The following is a 23,236-nucleotide window of genomic DNA, read 5'->3' as shown; positions in this document are numbered from 1 at the left end:
AAGATTTTACAAAATTAATCTACTCCAAACCTTAAAAAACAATCTAAATGGAAAAAGAAATTAAAAAAGCCTCACTGCACTCAATTATTCTTTATTTTTGTATCTTTTTGCTCTGGAAAATTATTTTTTGATTTAAAAATCTGTGTAAATTCTATTTTTATGTGATGTCACTGTAGATGTTTCAAATATTAAAACAAATTCTTGGTTGTAATGTCTTTAGAATCACAGCTCCTTTAGGGATCATTCATCTGGTGAAGTTTAGTTTTTAATAATAAGTTCCTATGAAATTCTTCCTGCCCAATATTAATATTTCCACTTGAACATAGATAAAGCCAGATTTTAAAAAAAATAGATAAAGAAAAGCCTTGGTCAAAGTCCATAAAATTTTATGATAAAAATGACTGAACTGTGTTCCTTGGAATAGTTGCTATGGAAATGCTTTTTTTTTTTTCCCACTGGGTTTTTGTTGTGTATGCAATGAGGCATTTAAATAACAGAAGAGATTACAGAGAAAGTCTGAAAAATAGGAGTCAACCTTTTAGTGCAAACACTTGGAATAATCATCCCATCCTGGGTCACTTAGCGCTGTCCCTTCCCTTTTGGCTTTAGGGATTCTGCTCTGAAGTGTCTCTTCAGAGTTTGTGCTATAATAAGGAAAATAGGAAATTGGAAAATTTGGCTAAAGAGAATAAACAGGCCACATTGGATATTGGCTTTATGGTCAGTGGTTTTATTTCTGACTAAGAATAAAGTTCAGTTCTGCTAAGTCTGTCACACTTCATTGGCTTGATATTATAAAGGGAACCAAAAGGAATCCAAATTTGCCCCCCATTTATTTGTCTTTTTGATCATTAATTTTATTTTCAAACATTTAAATGCGCTGGGCCTCAGTGTATGTTTGATTTAAAAACAAACTAGCAAAAATGCAATTATGATCACTCTGTCAAAAGAAAGAAAAATGTCTTTGAAATGCTGTGTTGATAGGAAAAGGTAGTTATAGAAAGTTTTTGAAAACTACTTGGGAAGAAAGAATTGGGACAAGTCATCTGCTGCACCAAATTTAGAAGTATTCTCCAAAGGTTGTTAATAAAGCAATAACGTGTGCCTATAATAAAAAGGAAATGGGAAACTGGAAAAAAATAGCTGCCTTTCAAAAAGACTAGGGGCTAAATCACATTTGAGAATTTTTGAAGTCATCATCAATCCTATATAATAGGAAGTCAAATCTTTTACCAGTTGAAGGCAATAGAGCAAATTGCTGCTGGTTTCAATAAAGCAGGTTTAGAGCCTGTATCATGGTCTGTAAGGGCAGACAGAAATCTCTGCTCTTGGGAGATCCTCTCGTGTCTGACACACTCCAGGCTTGCCAAGCTCCTCGTGAATCCTATCTCAATCTGCAGCACTCGGGGTCATAATTGTAACCTAAATGGGGTGGATTGACTGTAGTGCCAGTAAGTACAGCTTGAAAAGAAAACTGAAGTTATTTCAAGTAATCTGAAGAATGAGAATGTATGAACCTCGAGTATCAGGTTTTTCATTAGGTTCACAATAAAAAGTCTGAAAAAGATCCAATTAGAATCTAGTTTGGCTTTGAAATTCGTGTAATATTTAAGTAGTTTTTGAAAGTTATTTTGCCAAGGTTTTTAATGAATCTGCTGAGATTGCACAACTCAAACAAATAATGAATTATGTGATTTTTTTCAGCTACTGCAAATAACTTGGGCATTGGGAAACTCATGAATTCAGCAATGCCAAGTGCAGGGTGCTGCACCTGGGTCAGAGCAATCCCAGGCACAAACACAGCCTGAGAGTGGCCCTGCTGGAGCAGCTCTGTGGAAAAGTGCTGGTTCTTTAAAAAGTCTGATATATAATGAAAAGTAATGATAATACACTCCTCCTTTATGTTTTTAATTAATGAGCTGCCACTCACTTCAACGCCCAAGTCCTCTTTGAGTACACCAAATTTCCATTCTAAATGTAAACTTCAATGACCAAGTCCTCTTTGAGTACACCAAATTTCCATTCTAAATGTAATATATGTTCTCCTTTCTTGCATAACACAATACATTGTATAGCTGAAATCATAACATGGGATGTCTCACAAAACCAATTTATTTACTCTGTCCTTTGGCAAGCTGGAAATGCCGTTTGTCTGTTGCAGAGAATGGCACAGATGAGGTGGCATCTTGAAATTACTAAAAAAAACCCCAAAAACTGAGGAAAGGATTTGAAACAAAATTCAGTGGCTTCTACTCCAGTGTAATACCACACCCCAGAAGGATAATTACCTGTGGTGGGGCTGGCTCTCAAAAGGTCCCTGAGGAGAAGAGGAGGTGAGTGTGAGGTGTCGGAATTGTTCTGACATTAACAGCTCCCTGCAAGCTTCTGGCCTTGGGTAGGATGAGGAACCCTGGGATGCATCTTTTCACGTGGGCACTGCAGAGTTGTAAACTCTGCCATCACCACAATTTATTTCATTTCTGGCTGCCATGACTTCCATCCACGAGTAGGTTGCCTTCATCTTGCTGTAGCTGGAGCCACCTCATATGAACAGGCTAAGCTAATGTTCTTCTTGGCTGAAAAATTTGGGCACCATTGAGCCTGAAGAGTCATCAAAAAGTGGAGCTGCTTCCTTGGAGCAGTCACCACCATGACTGCAAGATTCCCTGTTAATCAACACAATTTAGTGAATTGCATCACTGGCATCCAGAACTGTCACTTCCTGTAGACAGCCAGGCTCACTGGTGTGATCTGTGGGATGGATAATTTATGGGATTTATGATCCCTGAAGGATTTTATAAATAACTCCAGCTTCACTGGGAGGTGCTGTCTGTGACTGGCATTAGTGGTGGAATTCAAAGTTCTGTATTGGCGTGGAGGTTCTGCACTGAAATAAATGTTCCTGAAAGGTCAAGTGGAATGTAGGCAGTCAGGTCTGGCCCCGTTCCCAGATTTTATGAATGAAAACATAATATTGGGCCTGTAAAATCATATCCTTTCTCTTTTAGTGGAAAGTAGTCCTTTTAGCATACTTCCTTTAGAATTTGTAACTGCTTGTGTGATGTGGTGTGAAAAATGAGGTGCTTTGCTGTTCTGTTTCCTTGGGTACAAGGTTGTCTTCTGTGTGGTCCTTTTTTCAGCTGATTGCTCCCTTTGTGTTACAGAGGGAATGCCATTCTCACATTCTGGCTTGAGTAAACATCTGTGTATCCATGGCAGATACTGAAGCTCTTTCTGTCCAAAAGCTTGTGCAGATGTCTCCTTATTACCCAAGTTTTAGGTTTCCATACACGGTAAAGGAAAACAACAAGAGCAAAAACAAAAACCAAACCAAAAAACCCAAACCAAAATTAACCCCCCAAAACCCCCTAACCAACAACAAAACCAAAAAATACCCCAATAACACCCCCTGCAAAAAAACCCAAACCAAACAAAAATAACCCCAGAAAAAAAAAAAAAAGGGACAAATTAATGCATTTTTTCTGCAGTACAAGAAAATGACTTAGAAGTTTCTGTGGGAGTTACACAGCATGAAGCAAAGCTGAAGTGCTTAATAATACCAGAGTCCTAAATGAAGTATATATATTTTACCTTGATTTGTTCTGCTTATTATTTTATGAAATTTAGCTTTTATTTTTTTTTTCTCCCTCAACATCTTTCATGAAAAATCTTGATGATCGTAATGTGGCTGTCAATGGGAACTTTGCTTTTTGTTTAGCTTTTTGAGAGTCGCTGGTGTATTTTAACTTTTTCCTTCCCATTTTACCTTCCGAAGTAAACACTCATTTGAGAACTTGGCTCTGTTTTTTGCTTATAATCTAGTTGAGTATTTTATCATGGACAAACTGCCTTAATTACCTGTGGAGTTTCTGCCTAGGTTACAGGAAAAGTAGCTGCTTAAAATATCAAAGTGTGGCACTGGTAGGAAGGCAAATGTGTATTCTGTGCCCAGAGGATTTCACTGTGAATGGTGGTGGAGTCATTAATCAAATATAGTTCCTTATTTTCCTGATAAAGGAGGAAAGAATGGGAGTTCAGTAAATGGAGATTTCAGTGATTTGAGTGGGAGAATGCTCTGCCTTTTTTTTTTTTTTTTTTTTTTGTTTTAATGAAATTGAAAATGTCATTCAGCCTTATCTGGAAGTTCCATCCAGCACTCTCAGGTTCGTGAGTTTTAGTGGTGCATTGAGCAGGAGTAATGTTACCTCTGAAACTGAATTATTGGGCCCTTCAGTTACTGTGTGTGAGCCTGGCTCAAACTGGGAAGTGTTTCAGCTGAAGGAGACCTTGGTGACGCAAATGACAATTTAAATACTTGGTTAAATATCAGGAAACACAAATCTCTTCAGAGAACTAATAAAACCTTCCACAACATAAATGCTGTTTTCTGGAGGAGGCTGTGCACACCAGAAGATATGCAAATATTGGATTTAAAGGTAATTTGTGTAAGCTAACACTGCTAATAATTGGAATTTACGTATGTGCTGGCATATGGGAAAAACTAATTAACCACTCATGCCTAATGTTGCATAATAGGAAATGGTAACTTGCAGGCAAATAAATGCATGAAAAACCCATCAGGTTCTTGTAAGCAGGAGCCATGATTCAGATTTTGGGATTCAGGCTGGGTGCTGCAGCGTTCTGTGGGATCAGCAGCGTGCAGTGTTGGGCTGCCTGTGAGCTGCATTGAAAAACAACCCTAGGACAAATCCCATTTCAGCCCTGGAGTGTGGGAGTGGAAAACTCTGAGGGATCCTTGGAGGTGAGATTGGACATGGGCTGTGGCACTCTCAGTCCTGGCTGGAAATCCTGTAGGGACTGGAATGTTGGGAGCGGGCAGTGGGAAAGGCAGGTAATGCCTGGAACGTCCCAAAATTATCAATTGAAACAGACTTTGGGACAGAATTGAAATTACTTTGGAATTTCCTCATCTAGCAGTCATAGGGAATTTCTGATTTTGCATGCAAAATGCAGAATTATGCATGAATATGTATATATTGATATATATATATATGATTTCAAACCAGCTATGTGCAATTCTTTATTTAAACACTTCAGCAATTATCACTTGAGAGAAGGAGGTAGAAGGTGTACAACTGCTGATATACAAGTTAGGGTTTATTCCTGTTTAACCATGAAAGTTGAATTGTCTCCTGTGTTAGAAAGCTGGCTTATACAGTTTGGTGTTCCTAATAATATTTATCCATATATTATGTTCTTTTGTGATGGATGTGGAAATTTAGAGTAACTTGTCAAATGGTTCTTTTTAATTTCAGGAAGAACTAGAAATGCTTTTCTGTTCCCTTTAACTAGAGGGATTAACTCTAATTTCCTACTTCACTTAAAAGTACCTGTACTTCTTTATTTGTTTGTTTTGCATTTGAGGAAAGTAAGAATAAAGAAAAAAAAATCATAATTCCTAAATCAACAACAATTTTTCAGCCATATAAATATATTTAAATTATCTCCCAAGAAGGCAAATTAAATATTTAGTATATAACTGTGGATTTCCATATGTTTTCAGCTATAATTTTAAGCTGCAGTTTACAACAACAGTACAAAATTACACCATTGAGACAGTGCAATTTATGAGATGTGTTTGTAGTTTTGCAGCTGATAAGGACAGGATATGAAAAGGAAAAATCACAGCCACAGTGCAGTGAAGTGACAAAGGAGACAATTTCTGTGATTCAGACATGACAGTGCAGAAGATTGTTTCAGGGAGCAAGGTCAACTGTGTACAGAGCTGCTCCTGAAAATGTTACATTTAAATTAATTAAGTTTGTTTTAATGGAACTCAAAGTGACTGGGTCCACACCGGGTATGGCTTTTATTTGCCCAGGGTAACTGAGCTACTTTGCGTTCCTCTGCCTCTGGCTGGTGAAATGAAACATTATCTTAAGGCATTCTGAGAGGATGGAGCAGTGGATGATGGAGAGATAACTCTGAATAAGAGTAAGGAACAGCAGTGGTGATTAGAACACTGATTGTATCAAGAACATTTAAGAAATCATCATTTTTCCCCTCCTCTTATCCACTTGTCTCACTGATGGCAGGATCAAAATTAATTCCACAAAATAATCTCTTCTGATTTCGTGCTTTCTTCTCATGAATACCATGTTTTGAGAGGGAATGCAGAGCATCAAAAATATTAATGGGAAGAGATAAGTTTGTGGCTCCCCATCTGAAGAGAGTTGTGCAGGAGGTGCAGGTGTGAGTGAAGATGAATGCTGAAGGTTTGCTCCCTTTGGGTTATCCCATCCTCAGAGTGCTGCCTTTGTCCTCAGGTGACTCCGAACAAAAGGCCCAGGACAGGTCATAAACGATGCCAAAAAAGTGCTGTCAATGTGTCTGATAACCAGAAATATTTACAATAATGGCATTATTTGGTCTACTTGAAGGTAGGCTTTGAGTATGAGATCTCAGTGCCAATAGAAATAAAATATTAAGCCCTTTATAAATGGTACTTTTCATTGTTATTTTTGTAAGGAAAATAATAAGCTGAGTTGTCTTAGTTAAAAGTAATGCACACAAATGTATTGCTGTGATATTCCTGGCAAAAGCCTCTGACCCATAAATCTGATTTCCAGGATTGTAATTTATTGCAAACACTACCTTAATTGAAATGACCCCATTTAGTTGTAGACTTCGGACCTGTGTTTGTGCAAACAAATTTTGCCACACAGAAGTAGGCAGGATAACAGTGAAATTCTGGGATTAACATTTTGTGTAATTCAGTTATAAACTGTATAGCATGGCTTGGATTTGGCATATGTTAATAGGTGAGATTCATTTATGGATTTGATGAAATGTGCTCATTGTTGTGAAATATTTTGTTGCAAGACTTACCTTAGGTTATTAGTTTAATTTACTTTGCTTACTTGCAATAGACTGGTGGAATTTTGTAGAAGTAGATTTTTCTTCCAAAATTGTATCAGTTATTACCAAGCCTTGCTCAAAAGTTTCCTTATGAGGCCAGGCCTGTGGTGATGTTCCCAAATTTCTATCTAACAAGGAAATTCAAAGTAATGGAAGTTCAGTACCTGGGGTTTCATAATGACCTCATGCATAATTAATTTTTCACCCACTGTGAGAATTTAGGGATGGTTTTTGTGGTGGTAGAAATAGAACAGTAGTAGTTTATTGATATATTTTTGATTGTAGTGTATTTTATATATTTGGAATTAAAGTTTCAGAAGGCAAGTATTTTCTTATTAATATCTGGTTTCAGTTGAGTTTGCTCTGATTATATTAAAAAAATTAATTGCTGGTAGGAATGTTTGATTTCCTTTCTGTGATCTGAGGAAGTAATTAAGTGCTGTTAAATGGAATTCTATTTCTTGAAATGAGCTCACTTTCCTTTGAATTTCCTCATTAGCTTCTAGCTTACAATTAAGTAATTGTGCAAGATCATCATTGATTAAAAGTAGTGTAGAGGATTTAAATGTGTATTTCTGCTTTTGGGAATGTGGGAACTATTGAGGGGCTAGGGAAGGGAAGAGGTGCAGAAAAAAGTGGGAATATTTGATTTAATGTGACTTTTTGTTTTCCTGTGAAATTAAAATGATAGTAAAGAGCTGATCAACCTGAAAGGGACTTAAAGGTGTTTTTTACAAGGCCAGAGAAAGGGATAGTGGGAAACAGCCTCAAGTTACACCAGGGTAGGTTCAGGTTGGATAGCAGGAGAAAATTCTTCACTGAAAGAGTGGCCAAGCATTGGAGGGGGCTGTCCAGGGCTGTGGTGGGGTCACCATCCTTGCAAGTGTTCAAAAAAATGAGTATTTGTGGTGCTTAATATGGTTTAGGGGGTGTGGGAAATGGAGAGAGAAGAACTTCCACAGACAAAGGAGGGTTTGGTCTGCAGCCTTGGAAGAAGCTTGGATTGATGTAAAAATAAAGTACACAGACATGAAGTAGAAAAATCATCAGCTTATGTTTCTAGAGTTGTAAGTAAGGATATGCCTTAAATAAGTGAGAAGCTGTATTGATGAGATGGTGAAGGGTTTATAATGTAGGGGTGTGGTTGTGTAGAGTGAGCTAAGTGTTTAAAAGTTATAATATATATAACATGTATTTCATCTGTGCAGGTGAGATAGCAGCTCATGGGATAAAATATCCACAATGCAGAAGTGAGTAAAGGTGATAGGTCAGAAAAGCAAAATAAACCCTGTATAGCAACTGTCCATTGGATTAAAAAGTTCTATATTGTCTTGTAATGAAGAGCTTGTTACTACTCTGAGCTGTGGCCAACTGTTTGCTCCTCTAAAATCTCACAGCCTCTGAGATTGATGTTTATCAGAACAATAAATTATTCTTAGCCCAGCTGTGGTCCCATCCCTTCATTAAAAGTGGTGATAAAAATAAGTGGGAACGGTGATACTCAGAGGTTGGACTTACTGATCTGGGGGTCTTTTCCAGCCTTAATCTGTGTTAGAAGACAAAAAAAAAGGCTTCTCTTTCTGCCTGATAAGTAGATCATATATAATGTTTAGAATCTGTTTTTTCTGTTGTGTTTTCTGTCCCTTTTGGCACCAGCAGCCCATGGAGAGTTGTCTGAACCTCCCTCTTGTCAGGCTGTGAGAGCACTGACAGCAGAGCCACTGTGCCACTGCAGTGTAGACAGTGAAGAAAATGCCACCACCAGTTCTACCCTTGAGTTTTTTCCCATGCCTGCCCTTCTCACTAGTGATTCCTCACTTCCAGGAACATCGTGGCTCTGTGATAAAAAGTAATTTTCATGAGTGCCTCTGTGTGAAACTGAATGGTTCCTCCATGTGCCTCTTTTAGTAAACGAAGCTGCTGATGCTTGAAAGGCAAATTGGAGCTGTCATCTCCGTGCTTCCCCTCAGATCCACTGAATTCCTTGGTTCCTGATCCTCCCTGTCAGGGCAAAGCCATTCCTGCTCTAAGAGCCTGGCACCACGTGCCCTGCTTGCTTTATCACAAGGGAAGTGGAAAGGGAGTAGATTTATCTCACTCCCAAGAGCTGGCCCAATCTTTTGTACCCTGGAGGTTTCCTTATCTGCTGGAGATCGTCTCCAAGTGATTTGTCTTGCTCTCCATCCTAGAGCAGGCAGCAGGCTGGGGTGACAACAGTTTCCACTCCATTTAATGAGGGGATGAAGTGGCTGATGCCTCTGAGTAAAAGTGTAGGAGAGCACTCCCTGATAGTTTCCTGGACTCCTCTCAAGCCTCAGGCAGCCTGCAGCTCAGCAGCTTCAGGGCAGTCTGTTAGGGGGTTTTTGCCTGTTTTGTGGGTTTTTTCCCTTTCTCTTCCCTTTCATGAATGAATGAAAGCATTTTATGAGCTGGTGTAAATTTCTCACATCTGTAGTGCACTATGACAGGGAGTTCCTAAAACTTTCTCGATAACGCCAAAAGGGTTTTGGTAATTTTTTATTTCCGTTGGGAAAGGGAAAAGCAAAACATTGTATAATTTTATCCATGACATAAAAGGTTATTATTATTCTCCTCCTTCTCCTTCTCCTTCTCCTTCTCCTTCTCCTCCTCCTTCTCCTTCTCCTTCTCCTTCTCCTTCTCCTTCTCCTTCTCCTTCTCCTTCTCCTTCTCCTTCTCCTTCTCCTTCTCCTTCTCCTTCTCCTTCTCCTTCTCCTCCTTCTCCTTCTCCTTCTCCTTCTCCTTCTCCTTCTCCTTCTCCTTCTCCTCCTCCTCCTCCTCCTTCTCCTCCTCCTATTACTATTTTAGGAAAAGGTTTTCCCCCCAGAGGGTGCTGGGCACTGCCCAGGCTCCCCAGGGGCTGGGCACGACCCCAAGGCTTCCAGAGCTCCCGGAGAGTTTGGACAACTCTCCAGGGAAGCCCAGGGTGGGATTGTTGGGATTCACCTGTACCACACCAGCAGTTTGACTTTGATGATCCTTGTGGGAGCCTTCCAGCTCAGGATATTTTATGTTTCTATGATTTTAGGTTTCTTTTGTTCTGTGAAGACTTTTTAATCTCTGTGGTTTTTTCCTTGAAGTCCTTGACTGCCCTTGTTGCCACTGTGCTCCTCTGTTCTGCAATATTCTTTGTAGGAAAGTGATGGCTAAATTATATTAATGATATGGATTTATATTGTCATAATGCTGTTTTCTGGTTTGTTCTTGCTCCCTTTTAGAATAATTCCTCACCTTATTTTTGTTGCTGCTCCGTGTTAAGCTGGCATTTACAGAAAGCTATTATAACTCACAGATTGCATTCCTGGGTGTTAATAACCAATTCAGAGCCCATCGTTATGCATGCAGGCAGGATCCTGGTCCTTCCTGGTTTTTACCACTTTGCATCTATCAAAGTTCAATTTAATCTGTCTTTTTTCACTGCCATTGTAAGAACTTCAAAGCAATCCTGGTCCATGGTTCTTGTTTGTTTGGAAGGAAAGAAGGGAGGAGCAGGTAAATGATCACATTCTGTGGGCTGGCATTTTGCATTTCAGTAATGTGTTCAGTCCTGAGATCAGTTAATTTATTGTCAGTAACCAGGTTTCCTGGAGACATAAGAGAAGAGGGAAATGACATGAAAGTAAAGGAAAATAATAAATGTTGGGCTATCTATTTTGAGTTCTTCCTGGATAGTTTGAATTCTTTCTGTATTTCTTTTCTGTATTGAGATACAGAAGTGAGAATGGAACCTGCAGCATTCCCAAAACCTGATGCCTTCTGAAGAGTCATGAATAGATGCCCAAACAGATGTCCTGCCAATGTTATAACAGGGTGGAAATGGACTTTCTGAGGCTGCCAAAGACAGGGCAAAATATGGTGTTACCCAGCAAACCTCCCCAAAGTGCTAGAGCTGAGAGCAAAGCCAAAGGAAGAGCTCAACCCTGAAAGGAGATTACATCTGTTCATAAATCCCTTTCATTTTCATTCTCTCTTCCTGAATTTTCTTTATTGTAATGGCCAAGCTGTCTTCTAATAAAATCTGGCTTTACTAATTCAAAGCTCTTGTAGTGTTTTTGGTTCACCTAGGTGAAAGAAAAGCTGTGAGTAGATGTGGCTCAAAGTAGGGGTTGACAACAGGGCCCAAATAAAGTCTCAGTGATGAATCTGAGAAATTCTTTCAGTTACCAGATGTAGTTTAGACCGACACTGATTTATTGAACTGTCTTGTCTTGACTCGTGGTCACACCAGAAATACCAGAAGCTAAATCAAAAACAGAAAATTCCCAAAATTTCTAGAACAGTGACCACAGAAGTTCTAGCTGGTAGAATTGACACATCTTTGTGTATGACAGTTGACTGATGAAAACTAAAAAAAATCCAAATTTGGTTTGCCAGTAAGTTTTTTTCCTTGGGTTTTGTTTTTTGGGGTGTAGGGGATTTTTTGTTTTGTTTTGTTTTGGCTCTTTGTTTTTCTGGTTGATTTTTTTGGTTTGGTTTGGTTTTGGTTTTTTTCTTTGTTGTTTTTTTTTTTCCCCTCCTTATTTCAGATGTTGAGTAATACAAATCTGAGGCATCTAAACATATCTTTTATAAGATATAATGCTGGGCTTTTGTAAAGCACAACATTATTGAAAAGTTATTTATGTTCCGAAGGTGTTGCAGGTCATGGTGGCTTGGACAGCAAATGAAAGCTAAGAGGACAACACAATTACATCTCAGATAAAAAAACTCTCCCATGTCCTTGGGATGATGGATTTCTTAATGGAATAGGTGGGGAAAAAACATGTTTAGTTCTAAGTACTACACAGAAATCAAAAAGTCCAGGCTGATGTTGATAAATTAGATTTTCTGTTGCAAAGTGGAGCATTAATAGAACAGAGTGGATGAGAAACAGCCCCGTCAGTCTGCTCTCAGACAGCAGAAAGCTGGAGCCACAGTGATAAGAATTATTTTTGAAGAAATAGGATGGCACAGAGGAATTAGCGAGGACAAATGGGGAATTTAAGGAGTGGGATGTAAACATATAGTTAAAACCAAGTGAACAACAACAAAACAGCCACAAGGGATAAGCTTAGAGTGCTTTGTACGTGGCAGCAGCAGGAGTGAGAGGATGCCATGGATTAGTGAGGGCAGCAGAATCACCTATTGACTGCCTGTTGGGATGCAGGGAACAAAACAAAAAAGAACTCGGGCTTAAAGGCTGAACATCCCTTGATCAGGGACAAATGGTGATTTTGGATACTTTCCATGCCTGTGCAATGAAGAGAAACTGTGATGACACTTGTCACTATTGAATTATCTGCTTGGTTTTCTTTCATTCTGCTGCAAATACCCCACTAAAGCCCAGGAACATTTCATGCTTTGTTGTGGTGGCTGGCAGCATACTCTGGAGTTATTAAAGACAGGGATGTAAGCCAAATCAAAGAAACTTACTGCCTTGAAAACTGGGTTTGTTCATAAGAAAATGTAAAAGAGGAAGCTTTAAAATACTGGCCATTAGGAAATTAACAACCGTGATGGGGAGTTTTTATTCTACTGCTGTGTATGTGTAATGGAAATACCAGCTGCCACTAGGTTGGGATTTTTCTGTCTGGAAAGGTGTTCAAGGCCAGGCTGGATGGGGTTTGGAGCAACCTGGCCTAGTGGGAATGTCCCTGCCCATGGCAGAGGGTGGGACAAAATGAACTTTAAGGACCCTTCCAACCCAAACCATTTTGTGATTCTGTGATTATATCATCTCTAGCTCTGAAAGTAATCCCTTTATTTGGAGAAATATTGCTTAAAATTCTCTGACCATTCTATGACCACACAGTTCTCTGTGTTTTATGGGTAGTTTTAAACAAATAGTGGATTGTACCAGGCGGTGCCAGTGCCTTTCCAGCTCCATAAATTGTGTTGCCATGGAGCATAAATCTCCCGATGTCACTGGCCTGTCTGACCCATTCCAGCACATTTATAATTAGTGGCAACTCTTAAATCTATATGCTCCTTATCTTAATGGAAGGTAGTGCTGTAGATTTTGTGGTGTTCTCTGCTGGAGTTCAAGGGGTCTGGAATTCAGTTGGATAAAAGCAGTTTAGTTCTTGCTTGGAGCGTGTGAATTGACTTTTCTGGAAACTTGGTTGTTTTTTTGGGACTGCAAAATGACCTTCAGGGTGTTTGTGTGGCTGTACAGGACTTTTTGCAATGAAGCCAGATCCCATCCTTTGCCTTTTTTTTAATTTTGTTTTTTGTTGACAGTGTCCTGCAGGAAGGAAGAGATGTGATTAGTGTAATCACCTCCCTGTCATGCACTGTATCTTCTAATGAAGTCAGTTCTGCTTAAAGTATTCCTTATCTTGGAGACTGTAAAGTTCTGAATTTAAAATAAGCATGGATGAAAAATCCATCTCAGGTTCCTGTTCCTCATACATATTTTTTTCCCTATTTAAAAATCTTTTAAAAGCTGTTTATTTCTGTGAAAAACTTGTGTAATTTCAGCTTTCATTCACTTTGCCTTTACTGGGGAATCTGTTACAATAATTTTTTATTCTTTGTTTTTATGGTTTTTAAAGTTCTCTTAAATAAAAATCTATAAATCTGTGATACCAAGTTTAATTTTGTTACCTCCCATGTAATACTTTGTTACATGTTCAAGTGTCTTCTTCTCCCATTGTTTTGTGAGAGATTAATGTTGAATTGTCAGCCTTGCTCTGACATAATTCTGCTTCTTTTCTGGATTGTCTTCAGTACTCTGCATACTCAGGAAAAATAAGAGAGAAGTCAGGTGTTAGAAGCCTTATCTCTCTCTTTCCATGACATTTTTCCAAAGTTGTGCATAAATTTTGGGAGAATCAGCTATTTATTTTTTTTTCTCCTATGCAAGTTACATTCTTTAAAGATGGCATCTTTTACATTAGAAATTGTACATGTCCCCTGATTGTCTGCAAGTTCTTTTTGAATAAAGAACTTTTCTGAATAGGAAACATTTATTATCTTTAATTCAGTGAATTCAGTTGAGAATATAATGTGATGCAGTTCTTATACCACATTGTATTTCAGTTTTTCCCAACTAACAGAACTACAGCAAATCCTGTGAATGTACAACTGGGGAAGAGGATAAAACTTTTGGGATATTATCATGCATTGTGCCTTATTTAAAACATCCATCAGCATAAAAATAACATCAGGAAAGTTTTCAATAATAAGTGACCAAGCAGAATTAAGCAGTTACAGTTCTTATTCTTGCCATTTAGTTCTATTGTTGCAGATTTTTACTTTGTCCCTATTTTGGATTGGTGATAAATAATTATGGAGTAGTACCTGTGGCTTGTCTCGGAATGAGGCCTATTCTGAACAGGTTTTTCCAAGGATAAAGGAACTTTCTGTAAAATTTTTAAAGGAAGAGCAGATTTAATGAACACAAGGTTAGATGATAAATTTCTCTGAGATTCTTAGGAGTTTCTCAGAGGCAGTTGATGAGCAGCTGGACAGATCAGATCCAGGATGATGTGACAGCTGGAAGTTGGTGGGAATGTTCAGAGAGGTGCTTAATGACCCCAGATATTAATTGCTGAGGAAAATGTCAGCTGTGCCTCCACTGGGCCTTGTTTGAAGCCAGCCCTGTTTAATGTGTTAATGATGGAGTTGGAAAATGGCACAGCTCCTTCTCCATCGTGTGGAGGCTTGTGGGCTTTCCAAGGGCAAGGGGAGACTCTTCTCATCCAGTGAAATTGTGCAGTCTTTGGGCTGGTTGTGTCTGTAGTTCACATAACTAAAGTTCACATAACTAAAGTTCACATAACCAAAAGATTCTGTTTAGTGCAGAACAGTGTTGCACCTGTAGGAACAACAGAAAAAAAAAAACCCTTTAATTAAAATGATGAATAATTGGATAATTTAAAACCTAATGAAAAGGAAATGTGTGTAGAGATGCTGCTACAGCCTTGCCATTCTAGTAAAACCAGCAGGGAAACAGCCTCCTGAAAAAGCCAAGCAAACTAAAAAAAAAAGCTCAAAACCCCCTAAAGCTTTGACTCTCCATAGGAAAATCTGTCAATTGTTTCATTTGGAGGCAGCAGTGGTTGATCTGCCTGGAATAAAGAGTTCCCTCTCAGAGAAGTGAAGAGCAGCTGCAGGGTAATACAGAGGTAAGGTTAATTGTAGTTTCCAAGGATGAGGAATTGTAAATAGGATTCTTTTGGTGAAAGGATGACCCCTACATGCAGGAACAGAAGCTTGCAAAGTCATGGTTAGGATTAAGTTCAAGAACTCTTTTTGAAGAGCCGTTGGAACTTGAGATGCTAATTCTATTGTTGTAAGGGGAGCAAATGTGTTAATTTAAACCAAAGATTGTCAGTACTTCTCTGCCTTTGTAAAATGTGAGCTGGTATTACTAATGCCAAGTTCATACAATGAAGAAAAGTAGGAAGTGAAATAGAAGAAGTGAAGAAATGTTTCTTTGGATTTTTTTTTTCCTGCAAGGTAATGGTGCCTTAAGTGGAAGCAGAAAAAAGTTTCCAAAACTTACAGTTTTATTACTAAAAAGGAAGGTAATTTCTGTAAATTCAGCATATCTACAGTAATTTATCTGTCTTTTACAGATATTACTTTGCTGAATGTAGAAATTTGCATCATTGGGGGAGGAAATGTGATGGACAGAGAAGGCAGAGTGCAGGATCTGCACTGAGGACCTGATTTAAAATGATTTGGTTTTCCTGGGCTTGCAGCATGACCTGACATGAACCAGCCTCTCAGCAGCACTGAGCTCAGGGGCTTTGATCACGTCCAGAGCTGTGAGAGAACTTTTATTAGGAGGTGTTGAGGAGCTGTGTGAATACAGAGCAATCTGGGGGAAAATCTATGGTTGTACAGAACAGACAGGACAGCCTTTTGCTGAGGTTTGGGCTGCCTTGTAGCACAGATTCCTTAAAATCTTTTATTTCACTGAGCTTTTAGGGAAGCTCCCCTACCTTGGCTGTAAAAGTTACTCAGTGGAAAAAAAGCCATGCTTGTATAAATAATACAAAATGAGTTATTTGAATATAGGAATTTTATGTATGGCTGTTCAAAGCAGCTTTCAAGCACTTTGATTGCTTACTCATATTGGAGTAAATTACTTTTCATGTGGTTCTACTTGGAATATTTATTAAAGCAAAGAAATGCCAACAATCCTATTTTTCATCCTTCCTAGGAATAGCACTCCCTAAATCTCCAGACTTCTCATGGAGAACCAACCATTAGAAATTTAGGTGTTTTAAGGATTGGATATTAGATATAACATCCCCCTGGAGTGAAGATCTTCTAAATAATAAACTTCACCTGAGTGCTGAATGATGGGAGAGCCTAAATAGACACTCAGACTCAGCTGTAGGTGTGTGAGCCCTTAAAGCAGAATTATTTTCCTAGGACATAGAGTAGATAAAAGCTGTTTGGACACTGCATGCAGTAAAGGTTTGCACAGAATTTCGAGGTCCATTCTCACTTTCTGGTCAAAGCAGAGGCAGCAGAGGGTCAGGCAGGTGGGTGGGGTGGGATCTCTCTGTTACTCCAACCCTTACACTGGTGTTTGCACCTTTCCTGGGAGATTTTCAGGGTCTCTCTGATTTCTGAAGGCCTCACACCTGATGCAGGTCTTGTTGTAGGCTGTTGCCTCCAAGACTGAGCTGGTTAATATGAGTGAAAAATGTCAATCTCTCCATCATTGCTGTTTTTAGCTTTTTTAGCCAGTTCTTGTGTTGGGGCTCTGCATGGTCTCTGTCCCACTGGCTCTGTTACCACACTACCTCTGTTACCTCCCCTTGAAAAACATAGGGGGATAGAAAATAAGTAAATAAAGGTAGTGTAGAAAGTAATCTTACCCCCTAAAGAGTTGCAGCTGAGCCAATTATTAAGGATTAATAGCAGGCCTGGTTTTAACAGGCCACACCTGTAGCCAATAAGAAGAGTGTTATAAAAGAGTGGATTGGTTGGCTGAGGGGGAGCTGGAGTCAGTTGGTTGCTGTGAGGATGAGGAAGAGTCAGTGCCTGGAGCTGCCTGCAAGAAACATCAAGGAGGTACTGAACTCTGGCAATATGGAACCCTTGCAATGTAATGACAATAGAACTCTTGCACTATAATGACAACAAGTGCTGACTCCGACGTGATTTGGGATAAAGGACTCAAATACTAAACTGTATGACCCCATAAATTTGGGACTAAACTATAAAACCCCATGGATTTGGGGAAACAGAGCTTGAATACGAAACTATTGGTAAAATATATCAATTGCAGCTATTAGTGTTTGTTAACTATGAGTATAAAAGATCTTGAAGATAAGTACTTTGTAAACTGAAAAAGCTGCAAAACTGAACGAACATTTAGAAATATATCTACATGTACTATAATATGTTGTCTGAACATTTGTATAACTATTAGTTCTGAATGAAATATATGAATGTGTCATAATGTAAATTTATTTGAACATTTCCTTCTAGAAATGCTGCGACTCCATAATTAAAAGGAAAAGGGGGAATTGTAGGGGGATAGAACATAAGTAAATAAAGGTAGTATAGAAAGCAATCTTACCCTGTTAAGGAGTTGCAGTTGAGCCAATTATTAAGGATAAGGAGCAGGTGTGATTTTAACAGGCTGCAGCTATAGCCAATTAAGAAGAGTGTTATAAAAGAGTGGATTAGTTGGCTGAGGAGGAGCTGGAGTCAGTTGGCTGCTGTGAGGACAAGGAAGAGTCAGTGCCTGGGGGAGCTGCCTACAAGAAACATCAAAGAGGTACAAAACTCTGGCAATATGGAGCCCTTGCAATGTAATGACAATGGAACTTTTGCTGTATAATGACAACAGTAAAGCCCTTTTCCCGCCTTCCTTGGTGGTTTATTGGTTAGAAATCTGAGTTTGCATCTTGGGCTGCTTCCATTTAAGAACTTGGTTTTGTTGAGGCCAAAGCAGAATCTCGCCCTGCTGTGGAGGTGGAGGGTTAGCAGAAGGAGAAAGGATTGTGAATCCAAAGGGAAGTTGAGAGCTTAGAAAAGCTCCAATTAATTTTTCTTCTGTGTGATTAGGCTTGGGAGTAGGGCCTAAAGGTTTAGTTTGGCTTGTTTCTTCCTCACCTAAATTTTAAAAGAAGAGAGGAGTCATATTCTTTAAACAAAATAAACGAGTATGTCAGGAAGTTGTTGTTCAAGTGTGGAGACAGACACTCCTTATACTCCTCCAAACCATCCTGCTCTCTTTATTATTTTTTTCCTTTCTCTGCTTTTTTAAGCAAGGTGATGGGAAGTGCCCACTTGAACTCTGATTGTTTCAGCCAGATCTGCTGGAGGCTGTGCTGGGCTGTCATTGACTAATGATAAGAGCTTTTTATCTGCAGAAAGGCATGTTCCCTATTCCCTTTCCCACTGCACTTTTACTCCTCACAGTAAGTCTCTGTCCTCTTAGCATTTCTGTTTTATTTCCTTTCCCTGCAATTGTTATGTGCTCCTGCTTTTTGTCCTTCTATCTCTATTTGTATTCTTGTGGGAGCGGAGACAGAGAATGAGCAAATGGGTTGGGAATTGTGCTGGAAACCAGGCTCCCTTGAGGATCAGAGCTCTTGCAGCTTCACTTTCTGCTGCTCAGGTCAGAGCAGAGGTGCAGCTGCATTGCTCAGCACTGCAGATAAATGTCAGGGAGCAGAATCTTGGCTATGTGTATGTAGGTTTATGTATATAAATATGTATATGTATATATCTGAGTGCAGCCCTCTGCCAGCCAGGCCAGCCACAGCTGGGCTCTCCAGGGCTCTGTGTGTTTGTAGGATTTCTGATGTCTGAGCTGCTTTGTCCTGTGCTCCTGCCTGCCCTGTACCAATCCAGAGCCAGCTTGTGCATCTCTGCTATGCTCTGTAGGCAGCCCCAAGGGTATAACCATTCATGTGTTTAGATTTCCACCTCCCAGTGAAGCAAATGTCTGTGGAATCAGTCAGATTTTTTTTTTTTTCCTCTGTCTGTCTCAAGGGCTTGTGTATCCTGCTGGAAGGAATTCCATATTCCTGGCAGAAGTCTGTCTCTGTGCAGAGAGGTGTTTGTTTTGACGTGGTTCTCAATCTTCAGATGAGAACCAAGGAAGTGCAGGCTGTGTTGTGCAGTTTTTAACTCATCTCAAATCGCTTTGTGTCTGGAGAGGCTGCCCTGCCCTCCGCCTGTGCTGCTCTTCTCAGGGCTTTGGTTGTCACCTGTGCTGCTGTGAGCCTGGCTGCAGAGGCAGGCAGGGGGCTGAGCCCTCCTGAAGGGTGAATTATCGTTCAGGCAGGTTCTGCTCCTGTGGAATTCACCAAGGGAGAAGGGTGGAAACCTGCAGGAAGAGCTGAACTGGGAGATCAGCTGGCCTTAAACCATGTGTGGAACTGCCCTATTGGCCTGGACATGGGGATTGCAAAATGATAATTAAATCCAGGGTGGTGACTGATGGAGAATCAGATGTAAAGCAGATTTTCTTCACTAGTCCATGTAAATGCCTTAAGCATAAGTTGTTAAACACTGAATATTAAAAAGTTAGTATTTTAACTTTACTATTTGGAAAGATTGTTACTCTTTTGCTAAATTATTCCTATTTAGCCTTTTGAGTCCTCTCACCTTACTGCTTCTCAACTTTGCTGGACATCTTTCTTTCACAAATAAATAAAATTTTTTGCCTTCCAGTGTCAAGTAGAGTGTTGGAAGTACAGACTTGTACTGCCAGCATTGCCAATTTACTCCTGCCAGCTGATTAATCCTACAGCTTTGCTATGAGTCAGGTAGAAAGGGTTTTAACTTTATTCTGGATGGAATGTTTACCATCTGCCTTTCATGTCTGCATTGCAGATGTGAGCTGGACTAACAGCTGGAGGTCTGCTCAAGACTGGCAATGTTTATATTTCTAAAAAAGTTATCACTTTGCTTCAGCAAAGGTTGCTTTTGCCGATGTAGATTTTAAATATTTTTACTCTTATGTTGGAGTTGCAGCACAGAAATGAGTTGCAATCACTCGTGAGCAGCTTTGACCCTCAGAAATCTGTGTGAGTCACAGGGAGAGTGGATCTGTTGTGGAGGAAAACCAGGCAGTTGTAGTGTGACAGACAAACAATGCCACATGCTGAACATTTTGGGTTTGTAGGATGTTCCAAAAAGTAAAATTATGCTGTGTGAAGAGGCTGGTGGCAAGGGTGGTGTGGGGTTAGACTTCTACTGTTGTGCCTTGTATTTGCAGGGTTCCCAGATGAAGGCAGGGATGATGAATCTGACTCTGTGTTCTTAGAAGGATAACTTGTTATTTTATGATACTGTATTATATTAAAGAATACTATACTAAAGAATACAGAAAGGATACAGACAGAAGGCTAAAAGATAATAATGAAAACTCCCGACTCCTTCCAGAGTCCTGACACAGCTTAATTGTGATTTGTCACTAAATCAAAACAATTCACATGAAACCAATGAAACAATCTCCACATTCCACATGTGAGCACAACACAGGAGAAGCAAATGAGATAAGAATTTGTTTTCCTTTTTCTCTGAGGCTTCTCAGCTTCCTAGGAGAAGAATCCCAGGCAAAGGGATTTTCCCAGAAAATATGACAGTGACAGATGTGGATTTTGGCTCCACTTGTTCCACTTGTCCAAGTAAATACTTGTTAGTATTTGCTAAAGTAAATACTTATTTTCTTTACAGATAGGCTTTGAAGACAGACTAGGTAAACAAATGCTCACACTGAACATTACTGAGCTGGATAGAGACATTTCTGTATTTAGGAAAAGCTAAAAGCTTAGAACAAGAGACATTTTGGCACATGCTCAAGGAAGGAGAAACACAGGCAATAGAATTCCTAAAATATATTCTTGAAGGAAGTCTGGAGCTGGTTTCAGGATTAGGACTGCAATGTCTCTATACTTCTACGGCAGTATTATTACAGCACTATTAAATTATATTTCCTTTCAGTGGAGTACTTAAAGCTACTTTTGGGGAATATTTGGTCAAATAGTCATAAAATACTCTGAGCATCCAGTTCTTTATCCAGCTGAGCAGTCCCTGTTTGCTGTAGGAAGTTCAGTGTAGAAATTGCAAGGAAGAAACACTCCATCTATTCTTACATAAACGCTTGGGCAGGTAACTTCTTTTTAGTCTTGTCATTTAAAATTGCTGTTGTGACAGCAGCTGAAGGAGTGTTGAAAAAAATACATTAATTTTACTTTTTACTTATTTGCTGTTGTGGTGTAGATTTGACTGCAAATGAAAAACTGTCATAAGTTTTTAATAAGGTTTTTTCTTGCGTGTTCCCTTTTTATATTTGAAAGCCACTGTGATGGATTTAGTGTTGGTTAATTGTTAGTGTATTTATTTTTTGTTGAGAGGTAGGATTGGGAAAAAAGTAAAGTAGGTTTAAAATTTTAAAAGGGTATAAAGAAAAATTTATTAATAGTAACTAAAAGAAAAAGGAATAAAAATTAGAATAAAATCACCTTTTATATTGAGTTCTGAGGGATATTTGCTTTGTTTTTTAGTAAAGGTTCTATTCTGGCAATGTTCTGGCTCTAACAACTGATCACCCAGGTTATTTTTAGTATCACCTGCATGACTGCCATCCGCTGAAGTTAATTTGCTTTTGTAGGCTCTGGAGCATGGCACAGCTTTGAATTTGTTTTTGAATTATGACAAGTTTGAGTACTCATGTTAATAGTTAGTGAGGAGAAGTGTGCTTAGTGAAAAGACTGTGACACATTTGAAAATATCATGACTCATAATTAACCAATTAGAATAATTGTCTACTTCAGGTTTATTGTTTGAATTCCAGAGACCAACTGGAGTGGAAACCAACTTTATATGAAAAAGAAACAGGCTCAGAAAGATAATTAAATATTATCTGTTGGAAGAATGATGGCTCCCACATCACCCATGTTTACAGCAGCTAGAAACTGTCTCACAAATTTCTTTAATCACGCCTGGGTGTTTTCAGCACTGTAAAACATGAAACCTAATGGGTTTTTGTGGGAGACTGGAAACTGAATAATAGCGATTTTAGCACTCACTAGATATTATCTGATAATTCTGTTACCAAATGTTTGCAAGTGAGAGGAGGCTAATGATGGTTTTATGTGTGATTTATAAATATATTGATTAGGGAGTTCTGATATGCCTCTCTTTTTGAGCAAGTATGTAAACCCAGTGAGAATCTTTTGCAGAGACTCACCAGCCTGTTTATATTGATTGATAGTGATTCCTCAAGACACTCTCCTGAGTAGAGCAGCAGAATTTATTTTGTATATTCTGGATAATGCTGCTAAATCCTGAGTAAGTACCTTGCTGAATTCATGAAGTGCATTGTGACCCAAGGAGCAATAGCTGAGTTTCTTTTGATTTTGTTCCCTTAATTACGCTGGTGATTAAGTCGTTTATTTATTTGTAAATTCTAGTACTGAAATTAGCTTATTGATTAAAAATGCGAAGATAAAATACAGAAGTTGCTAAGTTAAAAGTAGTAAAATTGTTTTCTGAAGAAAACAACTTAAAACTTTTGGGATATTGTATGCAGAAGGGCCTGACTCGAATCTCACATGAAATCCAGTATGATATTGCTGGTTTGCCTTTACCTGTTAAGTGTTCTCATGGTATACAGGACTTCTCATTTTTAATTTTAATTTTGAAATAAAGGGAAATATATATCAGAATTCTTTAAAATGAGCTTTTTTTATTAGATTTTTCTGTCTTCTTTGGTTTGGTGGACAGGTTAATTTACACGTGGCTTTGCTTGTCACCAAATACTTAAATCACTTTCCAGCTCAATAAGGTGCATTGGATGTGTCTTACAGCCTGACAGCTGGACTTCTCTGTATCTGGAATTTGCAGAATGAAGTCAGCTGTTTAGAAAATTGCATGAAAACCTGAAATGGTGACTGAAATGACAGCAATTTGCTGTTGTCTTCATTATGGGCTTTGTTTAAGCTTTTAAGCCTAAGGTGGTCTGGAGAATCTGTTTTAAGTGAGTACTCCTCTTCTTGATGCAAAATTAAGAAATGCTGAATACTGTGGGGGAAGTTTGATTCAAAAATCTGAACAGAGTTGTTGGATTTGTTTTATTCCACTTCTGACTCTTCCAGATCCTTGCCTCTCTCATGCTGAGTGGTGCAGTGGGATATGGGGGTTGCAGTAAGTTCATAAAACTTCCTTACACTTTTCCCCTGCTCCAGTTTGGGGTGTCTTTATGGGATGGAGTCCTTCAGGATAAACCTGGTTCCTGCCTGTGCCCTCCATGGGGTGTGGTTCTTTCAGGACACACCCATCTGCTGTGGTGTTGGAGGTACAGGAGTAAAAATAATTCAGAATATAAACATCTAAGCACCCATTGGATATGGCAGCAGTGCACCTTGGTATT

The 23,236-nt window shown here is 39.0% G+C and overlaps 1 protein-coding gene across 1 annotated transcript in view; it reads left to right on the top strand.

Annotated features, from left to right (window-relative positions):
* CTNNA2 (catenin alpha 2) overlaps positions 1-23,236 on the top strand; it is a 478,672-nt gene that overhangs the window by 35,198 nt on the left and 420,238 nt on the right. The gene's annotated exons all lie outside the window — the stretch shown is intronic.

Source organism: Agelaius phoeniceus, chromosome 4, assembly GCF_051311805.1.
Source record: "Agelaius phoeniceus isolate bAgePho1 chromosome 4, bAgePho1.hap1, whole genome shotgun sequence".
In the NCBI taxonomy this organism is placed as follows: Eukaryota; Metazoa; Chordata; class Aves; order Passeriformes; family Icteridae; genus Agelaius; species Agelaius phoeniceus.
The sequence above is the reverse complement of the archived record's forward strand: the minus strand, read 5'-3'. Positions and strand labels throughout refer to the sequence as shown.